The 14,119-nt window shown below is 34.7% G+C and overlaps 1 protein-coding gene across 5 annotated transcripts in view; it reads left to right on the plus strand.

Moving 5' to 3' along the window:
- The window catches only part of SS18 (SS18 subunit of BAF chromatin remodeling complex), a 108,898-nt gene that overhangs the window by 56,140 nt on the left and 38,639 nt on the right, over positions 1-14,119 (plus strand). The window lies entirely within an intron of this gene.

A 14,119-nucleotide genomic window follows, 5' to 3' on the forward strand; every position in this document is an offset into this window, starting at 1 on the left:
TTTTTCTTTATAGTTGGGAAATCTTACATATTTGGTATTCTTTTATTGGTTACTGTATAGATTATAACATACATCCCAGTCAAAGGACCATCAGATACTTCATTTCTGTTCCTTCCCTCAATGACCTTTTCATTGTTGTTATGTATTTTAAGTGTCTGTATGTTTACCCACAAGTGGTTGTTATTACTGTTTTTTTTTTGAAATCAGTATTCATTAGATTCATTCACATAGTTATGCTTTCTGTTCCTCTCTTCATTTATGACCTTCTAGCTTAAATCACTTTTTTTTCCACCTCCTAAAGAACATACTTTAGTATTTCCTTTAGCACTGCTTTGCTGGTGAGACATACCTTCAGTATTTTTGTTGTGGTTTGGTTTGGGTCTGAAAATGCCTTTATTTCATCATCAGTCTTTTTTTTTTTTCCTCTGGAGACAGTGTTTCGCTCTGTCACCCAGGCTGGAGTGTAGTGGCATGGTCATAGCTCACTGCAGCTTCGAACTTCTGGGCTCAAGAAGTCTTCCTGCCATAGCCTCCTGAGAAGCTAGGACCACAGACATATACCGTCATGTATGACTAATTTTTGTATTTTTTGGAGAAATGGGATCTTATTATATTGCCCGGGCTAGTCTTAAACTCCTGGCCTCGAGTGATTCTCCTGCCTTGGCCTCCCAAAGTTCTGGGATTATAGGCATGAGCCACCACACCTGGCTCACTATGATTCTTAGAAGATATTTTCCAAGGACAGATACTAGGTTAGTTGTTGTTTACTATTAGCACATTACATTTATCCTTGCACTGTTTTCTGTCTTGTATCTATTGAAAATTCAGCTATCAATGTAATTGTTGATATTTTGAAGGTAATTATTTATTTGACTGCATTTAAGAGTTTTGCTTTGTCTACGATTTTTAGCAGTTTTAGTTATGTTTAGCTGTGGGTTTCTTTTTTTTAATTAAATTTTCTTTTTCTCACACTGTAGTTAGATATTGGAAGATTTCTTTTTAATTATCCTGCTTGGTGTCTGTTGAGATTTCTGAAATCTGTAGGTTCATGTCTTTCATCGGTTTTGGAAGTTTTCAGTCATTATCTCTTCAAGCAAATAATTCTTCCATAAGACTCCAGTTAAACTTAGACTAGACCTTGTAACTGTATCCTTATGTTTCTTAATCCCTCTAGACTTTTCCAACCATTTATCATTCTAGGTATATTTTTTTCTGACCAGTTTTCCAGTTCATTTTTCACTGGGCCTAATCTGTTATACCTATCCCTTGAGTTCCTCATATATATTTTTCTATTTCTAGAATTTCTATAAGTTCTTTTTTAGATCTGCTCTGGCGTTTTAAAAATATTTTTTGCTCTTTGCCGATGGGGTGTTACTAACTATAGTTTGAGATATTTGAGTCTGAAAAAGAACTGTTATGTTTTAGGATGATTTTACTTAAGTTTTCTAGAATGAGGTTTTTCACTTCATTTCAGTTGAATAGGGTGGTAATTAGAAATGTGTTCATAATTATATGTAAGTTTATCTTTCAGTTTTTTCTCATGTCCTCTAAAGAGAAGAATTATTTATTTATAGTTCTATTTCATGTGTCTGGAACTGGCCAAGATCGAGCACTAGCTAGAATCTAAAAGTCAAGAATCTAAACACTGAGAATAAAAGGAGGAAAATAACTTCTAATGCCAGTGCACTAACACTTAGGCATTTCGCTTCTTAGTTTCAGCCTTGTGTCTTTTTTCTTGATGACAAAGCATTATAACTTTATAACAAACTTACTCTTCACCTTACACACATTTTAACCGACTTATTTTCTTAATTTTAAGCCAGGAGGCAGCAAATAGCAAAAATGGGAGAAGTTGTTCTATAAACAGACATATATACATGCAGTGTTACTTAACAGCCAAGATGGCAGAGAAATAGACATAGAATTTATAAAAAGCTGACAATTCAAAATGGGCACTGCTTTGGCTCCATTTAGTGTAGATAGATAGGGCCTCTATTACTCTATTCTTGGCAAACCTTGCAGGCATCATTTAAATGTTGGTTCTCAGAGTTGGTGTTTAATTTCTGAAACAACAAACTATTGACATAATTCTTTTCATAATTAGGAACCATTTTAAATTTACTTTTATAGGTTTGTGGGTACAGGTGCAGTTTTGTTACGTGAATTTCTTGTGTAGTGGTGAAGTCTGAGCTTTTAGTGCACCCATTACCCCCAGCAAGGAACACTGTACTCAATAGGTCATTTTTCAGTCCTCATCCCTGCCCCCACCTAGGAACAGTTTTACCAATAGAAAGTGTGGCTATTTTTTTGTGTATGCAGATTTTTCCTTCTCAAACATACTTTGAAGAGATGGCATTTCTAAGTTTTGATTTCATGTTAGTTATTGTTAATTTATTTTTTATTATCTAATATTAGCATATACAAAGTGGTAGGCACCATTTGTTTAGCAAAGAATTATGAGAGAACAATTTCAATCAAGAAAAGTTTTTATTCATTAGTTTTTCTTTGAGAAAAACTTGGGGAGAAAATAGTTCTTTCTATTGTGGTAGTTCATTTTAAGGCACACAGTCTGAAAGTATTTCTGTATAATCAAACATTTTTAAGCTAGAAAGAACCTAGATAATCATATAGTCTAGTGTTTCTCAGCCTTGGCTACACATTAGAATTATGTGGAAAACTTTTAAAAACTTCCAGTAACTTAATCGATCTGGGCTGAGGGCCCTGTCACAGTATTTCTTTCTTTTTTTTTTTTTTCCTTTGGTAGGTCTTTGTGGCAGACCTGTCACAGTATTTCAAAAGCTTCTTAGGTAATTCTAATGTACAGTTAGGTATAAAGAACCTTAAATTTCTCTGCCTTTCAAAGGGAGTATCCAGTGACATTTTGAGGATTTCAGAAAAATGTAATTCCTGTTTCTGTGGTGTCAGCTTCACTTGATATTGTTTAACATGAATCATTTTTACAATATAAGAAAGATAATACCTATTATATATTTTATTAGAATGCAGTAAAACAGTTCATGGTGTCCAGCATGTAAAGGTACTCAGTGAATATTGGTGATGATGATGATAATAAAGATATAGGTACACATTGGAGGATATCGATGGAAAGGGGCATTAGGTTCTGGAGTATTTAAAGTAGAACTAACAGGATTCAGTTACTGAGTAGATATAAAGAGTAGAAGAGAGTGTTTGGAGACTTGACTGATGGTGATGCCATCCACTAAGTTGAGTACATAAAAGCATGTCTTGATTTTAAAAGAAGGCTGAAAGCTGATTGGAATTCCATATCTTGTTTTTACTTAATTCATTATGAGTACTGAGTTTGAAATATCCCCAGTTTAGCCAAATACACTTCTTGAATTTTAAATTTATTTAAATATATACTTAAAATTTTTGTAAGTATTTTTACAAAGATATCTGTACAAAGAATAAAAGTCTGACCTGTTAATAAAAGTTGGTTGAAGTTATGTAGTCTTATATTTTATATATTGTTTGAAATTAAGTTGCATTTTTTTTGGTAACATCATATTTGACGTTCTGAGCAGAGCCCTTGGGTAGCGTGTGATTAGCTGTTTCTTCCACACGCTTTAGTAAAAGTGATAATATTAGTCTTCAGGTTCAGCAGCTGTCCTGGCAGAGCATCTGTTAAGGTACTTCTCTGACTAAAATTTGGTCTTATAGAGTTTCCTTTTTACAGGTGTGATTCAAGTAAGGTGAAGGAACACATGCTTAGAGCTGTGGAACATTTTGAAGATTAGCAGGTTATATTACATTTGTAACATTTACTAAATTTTTACCATAGGTAACTTTGCTATGGTTAGAACACCAAGGACTACAAAAAGCCATGCAAAAACCTACTGTCAACCTCTGTCTTCCACCTGCTTTTTATGCAGTAAAAGCCAATATAAATACATACCTTGCTCTTTTCTACACAAGTAGAACCTTGCCATGTACACTGTTCTGTACCTTGTTTTTTTAATTACAGTAAAGAAAAAAGCATCTATATTCTCATTTAAAGTTATGGAAATAACTTTTCTTAAATTTTGATATTTTAATAATGTTTTAAGTGTTCGATAAACAGGGTAATGTTGTCTTATTTCAGGGGTCCCCAAACCCTAGGCCATGGCCTCATATGAGTCTGTGGCCTATTAGGAACTGGGCCGCAAAGCAGGAGGTTAGCGGTAGGTGAGAGAGCATTACCGTCTGAGCTCTGCCTCCTGTTAGATCAGTGGCAGCATTAGATTCTCAGGAAGGTGAACCCTGTTGTGAACTGTGCATGCAAGGGATCTAAGTTACGTGCTCCTTATGATAATCTAATGCCTGATGATCTGAGGTGGAGCAGTTTTATCCTGAAATCATCCCTCGCCGCCCCTCCCACCACCCGGCCACCATCAGTGGAAAAATTGCCTTCTACAAAATCAGTCCCTGGTGCCAAAAAGGTTGGGGACCACTGGTCTTTTTGGTAAGCATGATAATACTGACTATTTTCTCCTTTGAAACTTATTCTTTAGTGTCCATGATAGTTATCTTTTTCTCTTTCTGGCTGCTCAGCTCATCATTTTTACCATGTGCATTAAATGTTGCTATTCCATTATTGAACATTTTCTCATTATATGCACTCTTCCTGGGAGATTTTATCCATACTCATGGTTTCCTATATTCTTGACTTCAGGTGTTCCATCTAAACATTGATGGTTACCAAATATAGATCTTTTTTATGAGTATGAGCCATGAATCCAGCTTCCAATATACATATCCATTTGGACATTCCACAGGCCTCTCAAAACAATATTGACAAAACTCATTTCTCCTCAGTTCCCCCTCTGTTTTTCCCTGCTATAAAAAGGGGGAAAAAGTTCACAGCCAGTATTTTAATATTTTCTGTCTCAAGTAGTATTATAAACACATAGTTCTCTTAGTCAGAAGCTTGGTGGTCATCTCAGAGTTCTCCCCTTTCCTCCACCTGCCATAGCTTGGTGTCCAAGTGTTTTTCTTTCAGTGGTACCTAGCATGGTGCTGCACAATTAAAGGTGTCTAGTTAAAACATTTTGATATTAAAAACAGGAAGCAAGACTATGAGTGAAATGTCTCAGAAGTGTTTATTTTTGTGAGTTTTAGTGCAAATTAAGACATCTGTATCTCTCTGATATTGAAGTGAGGAAGGCTGTGTTGAGAATAAAAGCAAAAGAGAAAACTATAGAGAAAGATAATTGATTCCTTTAAGAATGTATAACAAAACTTTTTATATACCAAAAAATTATATAATTGAAAGACAACTCAATAGTTATTCTACAGTATAACGTGCTATTTTAGAAATACTTTGTGTTCAGAGTACATTTGAAACAGCAGAAGATGTGATTACTTCTGCCATTAAGGATTGTGAAAAGTTCCACAAAGGCAGTATTCCTGTATTTCATAGAAAATTTGTCTATGGGGGCACATTTTTCTGAATTGATATTATAGGGAGCGTTTTACCAACATCATTGCCTACCTTCTTTTTCAAGTATCTTAGGGAAAAAAAATGACGTTCACTGTTTGCTGGACAGTATATATAAAATTCAGAAGACTAATTGAGTCCAGATAGGTAAAGAGATTAGATATATCTTACTGTGAAGAACAGAAGTGTGTGTGTGTGTGTGTGTGTGTGTGCGCACGCAGATTTCCAGAACTATATTAAAATCAGCGAAAGTAGCTTGCAAAAATACTAGGGAACCGAAAGAATGTCCCTTATACGTTAGGGATGACTCCATGGTTTTCAGAAGGGCAACTGGAAAGATGGAATTACCATCACTGAGAATATGGATAAGGCGACTTGAGGGTGAGGGGAAGTATCAGAGATTTCGTGTCTGATAGAATTCCAAGTGGAGATGTGAAGGTGGAGTAGGCAATTTTGATAATTAAAACACATGAAAGTTGGCAGAATGATACTGCCTCCTAATTTAAATCTTGAGGTGTTCTTATTGCACAATCTCTTTTCATTCAACAAATACTTACTGAGTTCCTCTATTTGCTACTAGATGATTGGGGGCTCCAGTAATAAGCAAATATAATCATGGGCGCAGTCCTTACAGAACTTAAACCTGTAACGGGGAAGACAGACCTTAAATCATTACACATTTGAAATTATAGCTGTAGTAAGTATTATGAAGGAAGAATATCTGAAAATGTTGGAGCAGACAGTGGGGACTTTATAATTCTGGTGCTCAGGGAAAAAGTGATATGAGGTATAATTCACATACAATAGAATCCATTCATTTTAAGTATATAGTTAGATGAGTTTTTGACAAATCCATGTAATCACCACTATAATCAAGGTAACAGTGTTTATCCCCAAAAGGTTTTCCAAATATCCTTTTTCTGCCCATTTTTAAATTGAGTTCTGTGTATGTAGACTGAACTCAATTTAAAAATGGGCTTAAAATTTTAAAATAGTCACGTATATACACATATATATGGATTTGTAGGCATTCTTTATATATTCTGGAACAAGTCTTTTGTTGGCTATATATATTGCAGGTATCTCCCAGTTTGAAAATTGTGTCTTTTTATTCTCAGTGGTGTCTGATGAATAGTTTCTAATTTAAATGAAGTCCAATTTATCAATATTTTGAAGAGATAATTTTGTATCCTGTTTGAGAAATATTTTCCTATGTCATAGTCATGATGATATGAAGATACATGTATATTTTGTTGTATAAGTTTGTTTATTCATGACCCATTGCAAATTAAATTTGTATATAATCTGAGATAGGACTCAAGGTTCATTTTTGTCCATGTGATAGTTGATCCAGTACCATTTATTGGAAAGATCATTCTTTAACCATTAGATGTAAGTTGTTTTGTTGTGACTATATATGTGGGTTGCTTCTTAATTCTCTGTTCTGTTGGTCTGTTTGTCGTTGTACTAATTATGTCTTATTTATTGTAGCTTACGATAAATGTATGTATATTCTAGTGTTCTTCCTCAAGATTTTCTTGGCCATTCTGGGTCCTTTGCATTTTCATGCAAAATTTAGAATCGGCTTGTGAGTCTGCAAAAAGTTTGTGGAATTTTTATTGGGATTGCATGGAATTTTGAGGTCAGCATCAGGGAAACTGATTATCCTCTACAGTATTATTAATAAATCTTCCAGTCAACAAAGATGGCATATCCTTCCATTTTGTGAACTCTTTCTCTCAACAATATTTCAGTGTAGAGGTATTGCACATCTCTTGTTAGATTTATTCCTAGTGTTTTGGGTTTTCTTGGATGCAGTTATGCTATTGGTTTTTAAATTTCACTTTCTAATTGTTTTTTTGAAATATATAGAAATATAATTTATGTATTGACCTTAATTATTATATTCACTTATTCTAATGGTTTATTATAGGTTCTCTCGGGTTTTCTATGCACTTAATTATGTCATCAGCAAATAATGACAATTGTAAGTCTTCTTTATAAATCATTATTTCTTTTTACTTTGTTTTCTCCTTTCTTTTATTCTTTATACCATGGATTTGTGTTGGTTTATTTATTTTGTTCAATAGAAATGGTGATGTATATTCTTGTCTTATGCCTGAATTCAAGGGGAAAGAATCCAATATTTCATTAGTAAGATGACGTTGGCTGTACAAATTTTTGTAAGTTAGTTTTATTAGATTAAGAATGCTTTTATTCTTAGTTTCTGAAAGATTTTATTGTGAGTAGATACTGAATTTCATTAAATTCTTTATCTGTTGAGATGGTTTTATGGATTTTACTTTGATGATTTGGTGAATTACATTGATTAATTTTCAAAAGTTAAATCAGCTTATGTTCCTGTAATACATTTCATTGGTTATAATGTATTATCTTTTTCATAAGTCTGGATTTGATTTGCTAAAATTTTTGTCTAACATTTTTGTGTCTGTATTCATGAGAGATGTTTTGGCCTGTCATTTTCTTCATGTCCTTGTCAGGTTTTGGCAGCTTCATAAAGAATTGGGAACTGATCCCATTCTTTTTGTTTTCTGGAAGAAAATAGTGTGAGGTATTATTTATTCTTAATGGTTTAGAATAATTTCCTATTGAAGCTGTCTGAGTCAGGAGATTTCTTCAGGGAAGATTTTAAATGATGGATCCAGTTTCTTTAACAGATAGAGGATTGTTCCAGTTTTCTATTTCCTGTGCCAGTTTCTATAAGTTATGTTTTTCAAAGAAGTTGTCCATTTTACCTAAGTTATTAAATACATTGTCATAAAGTTGTTAATATCTCCTTATTTTCCTTTTACTGCCTATATTAATATCCCCTTATTTTCCTTTTACTATCTATAGCATATGTACTAATGCCCCCCCTTTTAATTTTTCTGAAATTGGAATTTCTGTCTGTTTTCTTGATTATTTCTGCCAAGGGTCATTGATTATTAATATTCTCAAACAGCCAACTTTTAGCTTAATTTTCTCCTAATGCTTTTTATTTCATTGAGTTTTGTTCTTGTTTACATTATTTCCTTCTTTTTACTACTTTGGGTTTGATTTGCCATCTTAAACTACTGAAAATAAAGGATGATAGTGTTATTTTTCAACTTTCCTTTTTTAAATAGACATTTTAAAGCTATAAATGGTCCTGTAAACATAGCTTAAACTGCATCTCACAAATTTTGATACTACATTTTCATGACCAATTAAAAATCTCTTAAAATATCCATTGTGATTTCTTATTTTATGATTAATTTTGTTACTGGTGTCTTTTTTTTTTTTCTGGAGACGGAGTCTCGCTCTGTCGCCCAGGCTGGAGTGCAGTGGGGCCATCTCGGCTCACTGCAAGCTCCGCCTCCCCGGGTTCACACCATTCTCCTGCCTCAGCCTCCTGAGTAGCTGGAACTACAGGCGCCCGCCACCACACCTGGCTAATTTTTTGTATTTTTAGTAGAGACAGGGTTTCACCATGTTAACCAGGATAGTCTCAATCTTCTGACCTCGTGATCCGCCCGCCTCGGCCTCCCAAAGTGCTAGGATTACAGGTGTGAGCCACCGCACTGGCCTGTTGATTTCTAATTTAATTCCACTGTGCTCAGAGAATACATTTTATATGATTTCAATCTGTTGATATTTATTGACTTGCTTTATGGCCCAGTATATGATTCAGCTCAGTCAACATTCCTTGAGTACTTAAGAAGAATGTGTATTGAACAGTTACTGGATTCTATACATACAAATTAGATCAAACAAATTTGTTACTAGTAATGTCAATTTTTTTTGTATTCATTGGATTTTTTTTCTTCTATAAATTACTGAGAGAAGTATCTTAAAATCTCCAGTCGTTATTTTGGATTATTCTATTTTTCCTTTTAGTTCTGTCAACTTTTGCTTTATAAATTTTTGAACCTGTGTTGTGAGATGTATACATATTTATGATTGTTAAACATTCCTGTTGAACTTTTATCATAATAAAGCATCTCTCTGTATCACTAATAATTTAAGGCAGCTATTCAATGTTAACATAGCAATATCATCATACTTTTAATTAGTATTTGCATGATATCTTTTTCTATTTTTTTCCTTTAACGTATCTGTTCCCTTGAATTTAAAGTAGTTATGTTGTACCTAGAATATAGTTATGTGTTTTGAAATCCAATATAATGTATTTGATATTTAATTGGAATGATGGGTCCATTTACATTTAATGTGGAACATGATATACGAGGATTTGTGTCTGACAAGGCAGGTATTTGTTTTCTATTTGTTGCTTTCTTGACTTTCTTTAATCAAGCGTTATTTTTTTCTATTTGGTTTTACACATAATTTTACAGTATACATCTTTAACATGTGTGCGTGTATTTTTAAGTAGTTGCCCTAGAGATTAAAATATTCATCATTAAAATATTAAAATATTAGTTTATTAGGTTCTAGTCTAAATTTGTATTTTTAACACTTGTTGAAAAATGCAAGAAGCTTATAGTGGTTTAATTTCATTTACCTCACTTGTCTTTTTCTTTTTTTAGATGGAGGCTTGCTCTGTTGCCCAGGCTGGAGTGCAGTGGTGTGATCTTAGCTCACTGCGACCTCTGTTTCCTGGGCTCAAGCAACTCTCCTGCCTCAGCCTCTTGAGTTAGCTGGGATTACAGGTGCCCGCCACCACGCCTGCTAATTTTTCCAATTTTATTAGAGATTGGGTTTCATCATGTTGGCCAGGTTCGTCTCGATTTCCTGGCCTCAGGGGATTTCCCCGCCTCGCCTTCCAAAGTGCTGGGTTTACAGGCATGACCCACCTCGCCTGGCCTAGCTTAGTCTTTTGTGTGTCTTGTCCTATACTTTATTTTTCTACATTTGTTTAAACCAGTAGAGTCACTGTTATTGTTATTTTAAATGTTAATATTAATATATGTTTATCCATATATACTTACTTTTCCATTCCTCTTAACTCCTCTAGTTCTGTACTTCCATGCGGGGCCATTTTCTTTTAGCTTGATATATTTTGTTCTCTTATAACAAGTGTTTTCTTAACTTTTGTTCATCTAAACTTATTTTTATTTCATCTTGATGTTAGAAGGTATTTTTTTCTTAGTGTGGAATTCCGGGCTGGTTGGTTGGTTTTCTTGTTTTCTTTTTTTGTTTTAGCACTTTACAGATGTCATTTTGTTATCTTCATTTTCTGTAATTTCTGATGAAAAATGAGTTGTTAGTTTTATTGCTCTTCCCTTCCAGGTGATATGTCTTATTTTCACTGACTGCTTTTAAGATTTTTTCTGACTTTAGTTTTTAATACTTTGATGTATCTAGGTTCAATTCATTTCTTCATTAAATCTCTGTTTTGCTGTTTCTAACCTAATGATTTCTTAATTTCAGTAATTATATTTTCCTGTTCTGGAATTGTCATTTGACTTTCTTATAGAATTACAGGACTTTGCTGAAATTCTCCATCTGTCCTGTGTTTGTTTGTTTACTTGTTTATTTATGGAAACATAGTCTCGCTCTGCGGCCCAGGCTGGAGTGCTGTGGTGCAATCTTGGCTCACTGCAACATTCACCTCCCGGGTTCTAGCAGTTTTCCTGCCTCAGCCTCCTGAGTAGCTGGGACTACAGGCGCATGCCACCACGTCTGGCTAATTTCTTGTATTTTTAGTAGAGACAGGATTTCACCATGTTAGCCAGGATGGTCTCGATCTCCTGACCTCGTGATCCGCCCACCTTGCCCTCCTCATGATCCGCCCACCTCACCCTCCCAAAGTGCTGGGATTACGGGCGTGGGCCACCATGCCTGACCTTATTTATTTCTTGAACATACCACTCACAGTTATGTTAAGTCTTTGGTAACTCCATAATTTTTTTTTTTTTTTTTTTTTTGAGACAAAGTTTTGCTCTGTCTCCTAGGCTGGAGTGTGGTGATGTGATCTCAGCTCACAGCAACCTCCACCTCCAGGGTGCAAGTGATTCTCATTTATCAGCCTCCCAAGTCGCAGGGACTACAGGCATGTGCCACTACGCCTGACTGATTTTTTTTTTTTTTTTTTGTATTTTTAGTAGAAACCCAGTTTCACCATGTTGGCCAGGCAGGTCTTGAGCTTCTGGCTTCAAGTGATCTGCCCACCTTGGCCTCCCAGAGTGCTAGGATTACAGGCGTGAGCCACCACATCTGGCCTGGAACTCCAAAATCTGAATGACTTAAGTGTCTTTTTAAATTTTCTGTTATTTCTCTTGGGTGTCCATTCTTTTTTTAAATTGAGATACAGTTTATATAAAATTTACCATTTTAACCATTTTAAAGTACACAATTCAGTGGTTTTTAGTATATTCCCAATTATGTAAACATTATAACTATCTAATTTCAGAATGTTTTCACTACCCTAATAAAGTGAAAACTGTTGGCAGTCAGTCTCAATTCTCCCCCTCTGCCCATCCCCTGGCAACAGCAAATCTACTTTGTCTTTGTGAATTTGCCTAGTCTAGACATTTCTTATAAATAGAATCATAAAATTTGTGTGGCCTTATGTGTCCATCTTCTTTCACTTGGCATAGTGTTTTCAAGGTTCATCCATGTTGTAGCATGTGTAAGTGTTTCTTCTTTGTGGCTGAATAATATTCCATTGTATTCATATGCCACATTTTGTTATCCATTCATCAGTAGGTGAACATTTGAGTTTTTTCCAGTTTTTGACTGTTATGAATAATGCCACTGTGAACATTTGTGTAGAAATTTTGCATGAGTGTGTGTTTTCAATACTTTTTAGTATGTACCAGGAATGGAGTTGCTAGATCATATGGTAACTCTTTAAGTTCTTGAGGAACTGTCAAACTCTTTTCCACAGTGACTGTACGCTTTTACATTTCTACCAGCGTATATGAGAGTTGCAATTTCTATACATGCTTGACAACACTTGTTATTTTTCTGGACTTTTAAATTTTATGTTATTGCAGCTATCATAGTGGGTGTTGGTCATTTATTTTTGTTTTTTAGAAAGCCTTGCAATTTTTAAGAGTGTTAGACATTGTGGTTGAACAATTATGGAAGCTCTAGTTTGTGTTACTTTGCTCCAAAGAGAATTAAGTTTTCCTTTGGTATGTGAAGTATTAAGAGGTCACCTTGAATCTATTAAAGGTTGGTTATAAGACTTTTTAGGGCTGATCTATTTCAATTTTGACCTTAGTCTTAAGGAGTAGCTGGCCCTTTGGTAGTCTCAACAGAGAGCTGGAGTTATTTATGAAGGCTCCTCTAACTTGGTGGGGCCTACACTCCAGTCTTTGTCTCCACAGGAGTGAGCAGCAGCTGGAATCTCTGCTGAGCTCTTTAGCCTCCTACCTGCAATTTCAACTAGTTTTCTTGAATGTTTGCCCTCTTGTGGTCCTTTTTCTCTGGAAATTTATTCTTTAGTTTCCAGCTCTTTGATAGTCAAAATTCTGACTCTTTTTTTCTTTAGTCCGATTGGACTGCACTTTCTACTTGAGCTCCATTTCCCTGTTACTCAGCAAACTCAAGGAAAAAGCCAAGATAATTGTGGAGCTGGTTGTGTATGCTTCCGTTCTTTCAAGAGTTGTAGCCCCTTCTGTTCCTCTTTGTATAAGTCACTCTTTAGTGCCTTCAGTTTTTACTTTTTGTCTAGATTTTATGAGTTTTATTTAGCAGAGGGTTAGTTTGATACAAGTTATTCTAGCACGGTGGCAACAGTAATGATGTTTTATTAGTTGAATTACAAGAAAATGACCTCACTATTAAGAGTAAGAACATGAATTTTTAAAAGAAAAATTGGACAAGAATATGGGAAGAAGGATTTCTGTTTTCAGACAGAAGAGGGTTAAGGTAGCCAGGTTTGAAGGATGATAAATAAGTATGATTAAAAGTAAGATAATGTGTCTGAAATTGGTGTTTGGTATTTTTTTCTTATTTTGGTGAAAACTGAACAAGGTTATCAAGTGTTTAAAGAATACAAGTTGGAGAAATAATATGAGAATTTAAGAGAAAATAATGAGCATTCATCTGGATTTAGTCGTGAAGAAATTAAAATTCTGATTTTAAAATGTGTGCTATTAGAGTAGACTTGTTTATTTCTGTAAATGTTAGTGATTATTAACTGTTTGGAGGTTTGAGTATTTAATGTGCTGGCCAAAGAACAATGTATGTCTATTAAGTGTGCCAAAGAGAATTGTGTTCATAAAATGGAAAGGTGTACAGTAACTGCCCATTTTTAAATGTAGGAGGAAGAGAACAACTGATATTACAGGAATGGACATTACATTTAGAATATCGAAGTACAGAAAGAAGCCAGAAATAGATTCCTAAAGAATAATGCGTCCCTCTCCTCCTACAGTATTAAAAATGGGGGTTTGGAAAGAAACTAACCATTTGCTTTTTCCACCAAAATATCCCTAAGAAGGGACCCAGTTGTGGCAGACCACCTAATATCTATGTTTTTCCTTTTGCCCTTTTGTGAACTCTGAAGGTTAGTTAGTGGTTTTCTTCAAAATTGCATTAGGAAATTTGCCAAGGGCATCCTTTTGAGGCAGCTGTCTCTGTACCCTTGGAGGCCATCAGTAATGTTTCCAATCTATAGCACGAGTCGGCACAAAAATGTTGAACTGTTGTCTTCATGTTTTAAAACATTCCTCTGCTGCCACTATCCTCCACCCCGAAATAGTGTAAAGTATGGCACATTTTGGGACTTAG

The sequence above is a fragment of the Macaca thibetana genome, chromosome 18, assembly GCF_024542745.1.
Source record: "Macaca thibetana thibetana isolate TM-01 chromosome 18, ASM2454274v1, whole genome shotgun sequence".
In the NCBI taxonomy this organism is placed as follows: domain Eukaryota; kingdom Metazoa; phylum Chordata; class Mammalia; order Primates; family Cercopithecidae; genus Macaca; species Macaca thibetana.